At 42.2% G+C, this 10,101-nt stretch overlaps 1 protein-coding gene across 1 annotated transcript in view; it reads right to left on the bottom strand.

The window, feature by feature from the left end:
• The window catches only part of HIC2 (hypermethylated in cancer 2), a 32,889-nt gene extending 25,150 nt beyond the window's left edge, over window positions 1-7,739 (bottom strand). The window contains exon 1 of the mRNA XM_009888132.1: window positions 7,670-7,739. The gene's annotated coding sequence lies outside the window, so the exon portion shown is untranslated. The remainder of the gene's footprint in view (window positions 1-7,669) is intronic.
• Window positions 7,740-10,101: the final 2,362 nt, after the last annotated feature.

Below are 10,101 nucleotides of genomic sequence, written 5' to 3'. Positions count from 1 at the left end.
GCACACCATGAAAGCAAGAGGTACACATCAATTTCCTGCAATGTGCATTCTGCTTCCCTTTCTGTGGCATACGTACTAAGAGGCTGTGATTGTGGCTGTCCACATTTGGTTTAGTAATTTATACGAGAGAGAAATCTTTTTTCCCCTAAAAATCTTAATATATGTGCCAAATGTAAAAAGATAAAGCTTAATTTGCTATCAGGAAGATGGCAGAGGAACAGAAGACAAACCTTCACTTGATCAGACACGATGTTATGTGAAAAGCGCAGAAGAAACAGGTATTCATGAAACCCTCCCACGCTACTTCCAAATTCTTGTTTCTCTTCACAATCCATGACATTTCTCAAACCATTTCTGCATTAAGTTCCTTATTTGTTTATTGCTTCCCAAGGTAGCACTTCCATTTATAAAATTCACACCTTAATTGTTAGCACAGACCTGGCTGCCTGTCAAGCTTAGGAAACCTGAAGTTAAGTCTCTCCTTTTGCCTGCTGGGGCTCAGACCTGGGCAACCTAGCTACTGCTTCTACAGCCTCCACCAAAGGTCCATGTCACCTCTTTAAAGCAGACACGTCATTAAGCGATGAGCCACAGCTATGAGCTCACATGCTGCTTTCTTGCAATAAAGTGTGTACACTTACATGAAAGAGTACAAAGGAATAAAAAGTCAATACGTGTGCTGCGTCCCTGTGGCTGTGTGAAGGTCAATGCAAAATGAACCATTTGTTCTTAAAGTCAGGAGACACTCATAATGTGAGGAGGTCTGCCTAACAGTTTTCAGTATGTAAAATAAATGCAAGTTTCACCCGATTATCCAAAGGTTGGTAGGAGGCTAACGGTGACTTGTATTGCCACTGACAGAACACACCTAGGTTACATTTTGAGCAAGACCTGTTGCACTTCAGCCAATCTAACAACAGTCTTAACCTGGAGAGGTGCATCATGCGTGTAGCTACTGGTTTCTGAATGGTGGAGGATCCCGTTCAAGCTCATCCGTGACCGCAGGTTAACTATCCAGTAATCAAACTGATGTGATTACAACAGAAAAAGTTTAGTGGACACTATTAGACACGGTGTCCTGGTCCTACATCTCGCCGGACAACCCTCATATACGTAGCTTGGACACAGAGAGAATCACCCTGGATAATTGACCAGTATTGGCGGACTTCAAGTTATAGCTAGATAATAAACATGCCCAATGCATTGTTACATTCTTACACGTGTTTGAAAAGTCTGGATGTGTTGAAGGGATAAAGCCAATAAAACCCCTTTGCTCCTTGCTATAAACATCAGTTGTTTTGCTGGTGTCGGGGGAGAAGCAAGCAGGGAAAGTACAACTACACATCCCTTCTTTAAAAGGATGATGACTTGGTACCTCAGAAGTAGGCCAGTAAGAAAACTATTTCCCTTACTATTACTTCCCTTACTATTACTTCCCTTACTAGAAAACTATTTCCCGGCCAGTAAGAAAACTATTTCCCTTACTTAGTGAAGTTCCTTGTCCAGTATTAAAGGAAAGTAATCTTTCGGTAACGTTTCAGCCATGTCAAAGGGCAATTTAAAAAAAATAATGTAGGGTCTTGATGTTTAAACAAGCTTTTCTAGCAATTACTTGTTAATAGCATCCAGAGGCTCTAAGTAAGAAGCAGGACCATCATCCCAAGCGATTTATAGTAGCAGTACATAGAGCGAGGCAGAGGATTTGAAGGGGAGGAAAATGCTGGGGGCAGGGAGAGAGAGAAGGGTTAAAAACCACAAGTAAGACTAGTAAGTATCCAACATCTAGAAACTGAAATAAAAGCCAATGCCATGCACCAAAGCCCTCTGGAAATACAAACGGTTAAAAATAATAATAATAAAAAAAGTCATTACTTCCTTGGTTGCCCAATCAGATCAGACCCAGCAGCTTTCCTGCAGCCTGTGTTTTAGAGAGCTCCAGCCTTTTGCTACCTCTTTGGCAGCCTTGTGCCCTCGAGTACTCAGGTGTGCCAGGCAATGACAGCTGACAGGTACAAACTCCCCTGCCCCAGGGCTGCCTGGCTTGTGAACTCAGAAGGGTTCTGTGAGCTGGAAGAGAAAGAACCCAAGAGAAGAAAAAAAAACCCTCACTGTTTTGCCTAGAAAAGCCTCTTGTAGCCCTCCTCCAGAGAGCTGAGCTGTGTTGTTTGTAAGGTGCGTTTTTCATGCTCGTGCTGCAGTCCATGCTCCTCCTCAGGGCAGGGAATGCCACGCTGCAGCGAGCTTGCTTGCTCCCAGGTTCACGTGGAAGCATTCCAAGCTACTCAGCTTCTGACAGCTTTCCAACTGCTCTTCCACGCTGTATTGCTTTACATTACATTGCTTTCCCTGCCAGAAGGCACTGCTGTATTACAGTACAATTGTCTAGCAAAATGTAAAACTGATTTTTTCACCTCCCAAACACCAACTGACTGTTGCCACTGCAGTCACAACTATAAGCCCTGCTCTGTATTAGACTTCCCCGCTTTTCTGCATATACAAGAGATTTTAGTGTCTTGCCTCCTCTTCAGCCTCCTCCCCAACTTGCTGCTTCTTCCCTCCCTGTCATGCTCCCCAGTCTGTTCTGCAGAGGGCAGCGATCCTCAGCTTCCAGCCCAAGGTGTCACCACTACTCGAGTTAAAATGCCTAAGCCAGCTCATTACGAGCATTATCAGGCAACCTGACTGACTGCAGCACCAAACACAGAAAGTGAGGAAAATAGCTAGAAACAGTGTAGTGACTTCCAGCTTCATTAACAAGCTCAGCTTTTTGTTAAGGCAGAATTTTAATAAAGAAAGCAGGCTACAGAGGCTTTTTATAACACACACATTTTCAAGGTATTAGGAGGCATTTGGCTCCTAATACTCCTCATTTAAGTGTGTTGTACATTACTTGTGGGTTGCAAGGCAAAACTAGTTCCCTGCACTGTAGCTAGTTTCCTTTCTAGTTTTGAACTATAAAAATAGCCATATTATAAGAGCAAAGGTCCAGCTCTCTTTCTTTTTATCAGGAGTAGCCAGAATAGGGCCACAAAAAAAAAAAAAAAGAAAAAAAGAAAAAGAAAAGCTGCACAGGGGGTGGGTGTGGGGAGGAAAAGCAGTGAAATAAAGTACAGGCAGTCTTTTCCCTTCTTATACCCTGTGCAGTTGTTAAAGATCTCCTGATCCAGAGGTTGCATCCAGGCCATCACTTTTAACAAGAATTTATCTGTCCTTCATCGATTTTTCAATCTGTTTAGATTTCTGCTATCCATAACACCCTTTGGCAATGCGTTTCACATGGTAACTCCTGCTTGACAGAGACTCCTCTTTGCCTGCTTTGAATCAATTTAGTTAGCACAAGAACCATGAAGAATCACTCCCCACTCCCCTTCCCCACCCCATTCGTGACAGCATAAAACATCTGCAATTTCTGTAATAAGTCATCTCTTCTCTATGGCAAAGACAGCAATCCCATTGACTGACTTGACACCCATCTTTGGTGGTCTCCTCTGGACCTTCCCTCGCCCTCCACTACCTTCAAGAGGTGGTAATCAGAACTGCATAGCGTTTAAGATACTGGCACAGCGTTGATTTACATAGCAGCATACTGATGGTTTCTGTTTGGTTTACCAGCTTGGGTAAACATCCAGAGAGTTTGTTGATTCTTGAGGGAGTGTAGCATTTCCTCCCAGTTGGCCATTAGTCTCTCTGCAAGAACTTTTTGGGGACTGACTTCAGATAGTGCTCTTAAGTAGTCTGCTGAGGCAACAGGTGAAATTTTTCATCTCCCAACTGCTGCCACAGATCTCTCAATTTTTTTTTTTACCCAATTCAAGGTAGTCAAACTCACAGCTTTCAAATCCCTGCCATTTCCCCCTGCAAAGTCTTCCCAAGAGCATGTCCCACAAGCCAGAGAAGCAGAAAGTACATGGTTCTCCCCAACAAGTCAGGAGAAGTACTGTTGCATTAAAATCTATACCGACCAACCAAGAAAACTTTCTCAAGCCTATACCAGCAAATATCCCAGTCTTAAGAAATTTTCCAGGCGTCCCCATATAACGAGTGACTGTCCTGAAGGATCAGTCAGACTCATCACTGTGAGGCACAATTCGCTACCCTGCCTCACGAGCCCCTGCTAATCCCAGGAGACACACTTCTCCAAATATAGCTGCTCCATGTAATTGGTTGGCTTATCTCCCCTCCCTTAGCTGAACTACCATGATTCCAAAAGCTTTTAAAATTAAAGACAGATATGTTTGCAGATTAAAATAAATCTACCTGGGTAATGCTTTGTGCATCACTTGTTCGTAACAGCACTGGCAGCCACAGTGCTCAGCTGCAGTTTCTCTGTGCTTCTTAGTAGCAGCTCACATACTGCCAAATTAGCAAATGCTGGCAGACATCAGAGAAGTTTGTTTGAACCCAATTTCATATTTTCTGGGAAGCAGTTGTAATGCACCATAAGAAAGATAACATGAAACAAAGTTAGGAGCTGAAACACTGCATCTCAGCACACCTGACCAGAAAACTGAGCAGGTAATTTGAGCAAACAGAGACTCCTGTGAATATATGTTTAACAAAAGTAGCCCAAGACAGCTTACCAAATCAACAGCACAGACACATTTTACTTTCATAGTTACAAACCTCTGAATTTGAATGAGCAAACTATAGAAATAAGAACCTTTGTACATCAACAAAACTACTACTACCCACGAGCATAAGATGGCATGCAAAAGCTCGGCGAATAACGTAAGCCAGTTCGGCATACTGAAATCTAAACCTTCCTTCTGGATATCTCATTTTCTGAACATTTTGCATACAGTGCCTGCAAAAATAACACTGGGTGTGTTCAGTCCTGGGGAGAAGAGTCCCTTTCCTTCTGCTTCCTAAGGAAACTCATATGGGATAGAACATCACTTTTACTCAATAAGATGAGAAACTCCACCAAATCCCTTGCTGGAGCTCTGACATAAAGACAATTCAGAAAAATCAGCCGGAGACCTGCCCACACCCATCACCATTACTTTCCAAGACTGGAATGAGAAAAAGTTGCGTTTAAGATTTGCATTCAGCCTCAAATGTTAGTCACCTCAATTCTCTCTTTTGAAATATACACACAATATATACACACACCCCGCATATTTATACACACACATATATAAATCACTTCTGGTATTTCTTCTGAAATCCCTAGTCTGACTGTTCTTGAAGTGCTGAATCTAACAGATGGCTTCCCCAGATATTTTACCCCCTGTATTATAAAATGCTGCCATCCAACGAGGGATCAGAACCAGCTAAGAGCCTGAATATGGAAAACACAGCAGTCTGCTCATGATGAGCAGAAAAATTATCATTGTAACACAGTTTACAAAAAGTGTCTTAAACACTATTACAAGAAAGTGGCAATCTGTTCAGAGCTATGCCAGGCAGGAAAAAAAATTTGAGTCACAGGGCTAGTTACTTGCTGCTGTCCAGGAAGGCGTGCACAAACAGGTAAGGAATCAGTTAGTGTCTCCTGCTGCACACTGGACTCCTGTTCAGGCCTTGAGCTGCAAAACATCAGCATGTACTGCTTGGTCACATCCCCTTTCTTTGGTAACCAATTGAGAACCTGTTACTTAGCTTTAGCATGAGCCAAGAAAATGCATTTCTTCTTTGTCTAAAAACATCTAGTTCCAGCTGAACTGGTTTTAGAGAAGATTTAGCTGAGAAGAATGAGGATGCCCTCCTTGAGTTAGATGTTCTGGCTGCTTGTGGGCATAGCTCTCTCAGCAGGACTGGACAATTGATAATGTTATAGTAGAAAATGCATTTCAGCTCAGTTCTGTTAATCTGGTCCTCTCCCAGATGAAACTAGAGAATCTTTGTACACCTGGTATCCCCTGCATTTATCCTGCCATTGTTCCGGAAGCAGAACTATTACTGGTGAGGAAAAGTTACCCGTAGTAAGGGAATGGGCTCTTCTTCTAGGCCACATAAAGAGGACAATGGGAGAATTTACTTTGCAGCTTGAGAAGACTACTTATCATCTAGGACATTTGCATGAAACAGCTTCCTCAGCTCTTGGTTTAATGAATAAAGGAATCAAATCTTTCAATGCATATTGCAAGTAACCACAAAGATTTGCCATCTGGAACAGCTATACATGGCGCTCTCTTCATACCCGTCGTCCACAAGTAAACATTTCTCAAGTGATCATCTGGGAGATGAAAGTGGGCAGAGCTCAATGCCTAGCCAAGTTGACTCTTCAAGGAAAAATTTGAACAACACAATGCTGAAAGTCTTGGAGATACTTTGTAGTCGCTTCACTATGTTCAGTTTTTCCTCAGACCAATGTTCTTAAGATTTTCTAGAAAGCTGGTCATTTTCCTGCTGTGTCAAACTTCTCGATACCTACCTTGGGAGAAAATTTAGTGGATACGTTAACATTTGCATGGCATATTTCTTGTGCCATGAAAAAAGTCAAGTGAAGAGGTGAAGAAACTTGTCCCTAAGTCACAATGGCAACTGTAGACTGAGGGGGAACCCCCATCCTCACTCCCTGAACTCCTTGTCATTTCACAACTGGAGAAAAGCGTAGCCAACGGGCAGTTAGACGAATGACAAACCCGCACAGCCATCTGGCTTCAACCGCTTGAACTAAAGCTGCTTCCTACAGTCAGGAGCAGAATCACACCCATCTCCTCTCAGGCGCAAGCCCTGAGAGCCGCCTAACAGGCATCCACTGGTGATACACTATACCCCATGATCTCTCCACAGGGTTAGGCAGAAAGTAGTATCCACGTACCTATCATGGCAACATCTAAATGCAAGTATCAGAACGCTTTGCAGACAAAAAGATCTTTGCCCCAGGCTGTTTCAAATTTGCATGTTCCTGTGTAGCACTGAAGATAGCCGCAATGGTGATTCATTAAGATAATGATTTAAGTAGGAGGCTTAAGAAAGTCAGGGTGGATTAACATCCAAAGGGCTGCAGTTGGAGCTTCTCCACTCCAGGCTGCCACCACCCCTTTTAAGGGAAGGGACGAATTCCAAAAGTCAGGAGAATTATGAATTAACTGCAACTATATCACAACTACAACACATTAAAGCACAAGAGCACCATCTCTACTCTAGGCCATCCTCCCTGGCAAGATCAAGCACAATATTTTATGCTGCAGGAAAATTTTCATGGCATTATAAGTCATTGGCTATTCCTTTATTTGATTAGTTTCTTAGCGTAGGTTCTCCTTAGAAAAAGATTGTGCAAATTTCTTTTAATTTTCTGTCCACCTTAGAAACAATACAAGTTTTCCTCCGACCGATTGTCTTTCGCCACTATTGAATAATCGGATGGGTTTGATAAATTGATTGCTCCCCACATAATAATGTAAACATACATATTGATAAAAAGCACACAAGTCCTTTTCACACCCCAACATTTAATCAAATTGTAATAAGTTACGAGTTGAAACATGCATTCTGTCCATAATACAGGGTTAATGCTCAGACAGTAACGGGCAGCTCATACTTCATCTCTGCTGCTAAAAAAAAAAAAAAAAAAAAAAAAAAAAAAAAGAGGCCTTTGTACTGTGATTTTGATATAATACTTCGGTTGTCTGGGCATCTCTAGAAGGCAGCAATTTTGCTATGCTTCTGCTCACTTGTAATAGTCGCAATAGGGCATCCCGGTGTATATTGCCCCACTCACCGCTAGCTGTGCTTGGTCTGAACGTCTTCTAGGCACTCTATCCCATGCTGATTCAGTACAGAATAGCTTCCTAGAATGCAATTATAGAAAGAGTAAGGGTTTGTCTTAAAAATGGATTATTCCAGAACAGCTATTCCTTATTAACTATTCCCAATCGCTTCTTTGTTAGGATGATGAAGTTAATTGGGAATAGCTCTTCCACTCAGATTTGTAACTTACCTTGGTCTGAATCAATGACCCTGTTTAGATGAACCCCTAGCACAGCGTCATACAATCATAGCAATAGCTTCATCAATAAAAAGAGACTCGTAGTTGCAATGAAAGTAGAGCTGCTGCACGGACATATCTCAGCCAAGTTTGTTGTAAGCTGTGCAGATAACAGGATCAAGAAATACGTAAAAAAATATTTGTTCCTCTAATGTTAGATCTCATCAGTACTGCATGTGACATTTTGTACTTCACAAGTTTCTGGATCTGCTTTGTTCAAACTTGGTTTATTCCTTAGATATATGGAGACCTTAACAGCAGGGAAATTTTGAGTTCTGTAGCTTCTTTGTTTATTAAGTTCTTAGCTTGCAAGATTTCTCATCCAAAAAGGGCTGAGAAAGTACCTGGCACATCTTGGATGCTTATTGAATACATTAAATAAATCAAACGTTTTATGATAAAATTCCACTCCCCCACACCAAACAGATGTAGGTACAAGTCAAAGAGGCTTGAAAAATTGCACTAAAATTGATTTTGCTCCAGTTTTCCCCAAAGGAAAAAAAATTGTGTGGGGGTTGAGACAAAAACATGGAAAATTTCAGCTATCACGAACAACTGAAAAGAGAAATGGAAGAAAGACAGAAGCCAAAACTGAACTTCACATTCAGAGTGCATAATTTATATTCTCTACAGTGTTCTATACTACGGGCATTCTTGGACTTACACGTAAAGTAGAAGTCTTTCCCTTGGGCTCACCACACTTCTAGAGAAAAATGCCAGATAGCTTAATGCTGGAGTCTGCTAGCCTCCTCAGGGGAAATCACAGACCACAGAGAAGGTTCTTCGGTTGATTTCAGATTCTGAGAGGCTAGAAAAGATAGCACCCAACATAGCTGAGGATCTTTGTCACAAAACCGAGGGGACAGTTACTTATAGACACTTATCAAGTCCTGCAGCACAAAACTCTCAGAAAAATCTTGAACACTTACAATATATAGAAAGCCACCTCATGTTGCACATGTTATAGGGAGGGAACAGAAACAAAACATACTCTGTTAAGGTTGCTTCTAGGCTGTTGGAGTATGACTTGATCTGATATATCTGACTGTTAAACATCACCATCTGCATGATTTTCCACGCCTGAGGTCTGTGCCCAGGTCGTAGAGTTCTGGTGAGGGGCATGGGGCAGAAAGTTTCAGTGGATATAGTTTAGTCACTTCCAAGGACGGTACTGGCATCTCAAAGGAGCTCTCTGACAGACAGCACAGAACTCAGTATTTTGGGGCAGCATGCAATTGCCAGACCCACAAGACCGTTTCTTGTGTCCCTGCGACTCCTTATTCACACCACACCTCCCACATTCACACTGACAAAGCTGGTCCATCCCATACACAGAGTGAATCAGGGATCTTGGGTCAAAAAACAGCAGGTGATCCAGCTTGCCATTACTTGATCACAGTATCTGTGTAACCATCAGTCTCCCTTTGCATATAGGCAATCTTAGTCCATGTATATAATATTTTATAACCAACCTTTACGGGTTCTTTTCCCCATAGGAAAGAAAGTTAAGAGAGACAAGACAGAAAGGGGAAAGGGCAATTATAAATACATGCAAGTCAAATAAGGCAAGGAAAAAAAAAAAAGACACTGAAACCACTTCCAGTCTCTCTCTCCAACAAATTCCACACTCTCGTGGTCTCTGGCACCACTTCACAGTAACCCCAGGAGATGTTCACCTGCTCCCACAGCACTAAGAAACAAACAGTGAAACAGGAAAACAGGAACAAAGAAGCTCCCACCTAGGATGACCAGCGTAATCCCCTGACGGTGCATCACGAAGGGAAAACCTTATCATTAAAGCAGAAAGAAAACAAACACATGCACACACACACAGCTCTACTGCTGTGCACTATTAGCATCTTCCCCATTTTCTATACACATCTAATATCAGGAGATTTATATTCAGGCCAAAAGCTCATGCTGGCAGGAGAGGAAAGTACTTTGGAAAAGGGGGGGGACGGCAGGGAGGGGAGGGGGGAAGAAAAAGCCTATGGTTTCTTGGCTTGTGATCAGCAGGCTGGATGCATTCTGTGGAACTAGGCCAAAGTGTTAGTTATTATATTCAAGAGAACATCTGAATCCCAGCTCAAGGGAGCCGAGTTTGCGGCTCTCATTTATGCTGTATATCAATTGAATATCAAACCACATTTTCCGCCTTCTGAATA

The sequence above is a fragment of the Charadrius vociferus genome, unplaced genomic scaffold, assembly GCF_000708025.1.
Source record: "Charadrius vociferus isolate BGI_N301 unplaced genomic scaffold, ASM70802v2 scaffold326, whole genome shotgun sequence".
Taxonomy (NCBI): Eukaryota; Metazoa; Chordata; class Aves; order Charadriiformes; family Charadriidae; genus Charadrius; species Charadrius vociferus.
Note: the sequence above shows the minus strand (reverse complement) of the source record. Positions and strands in the feature narration are given on the sequence as shown.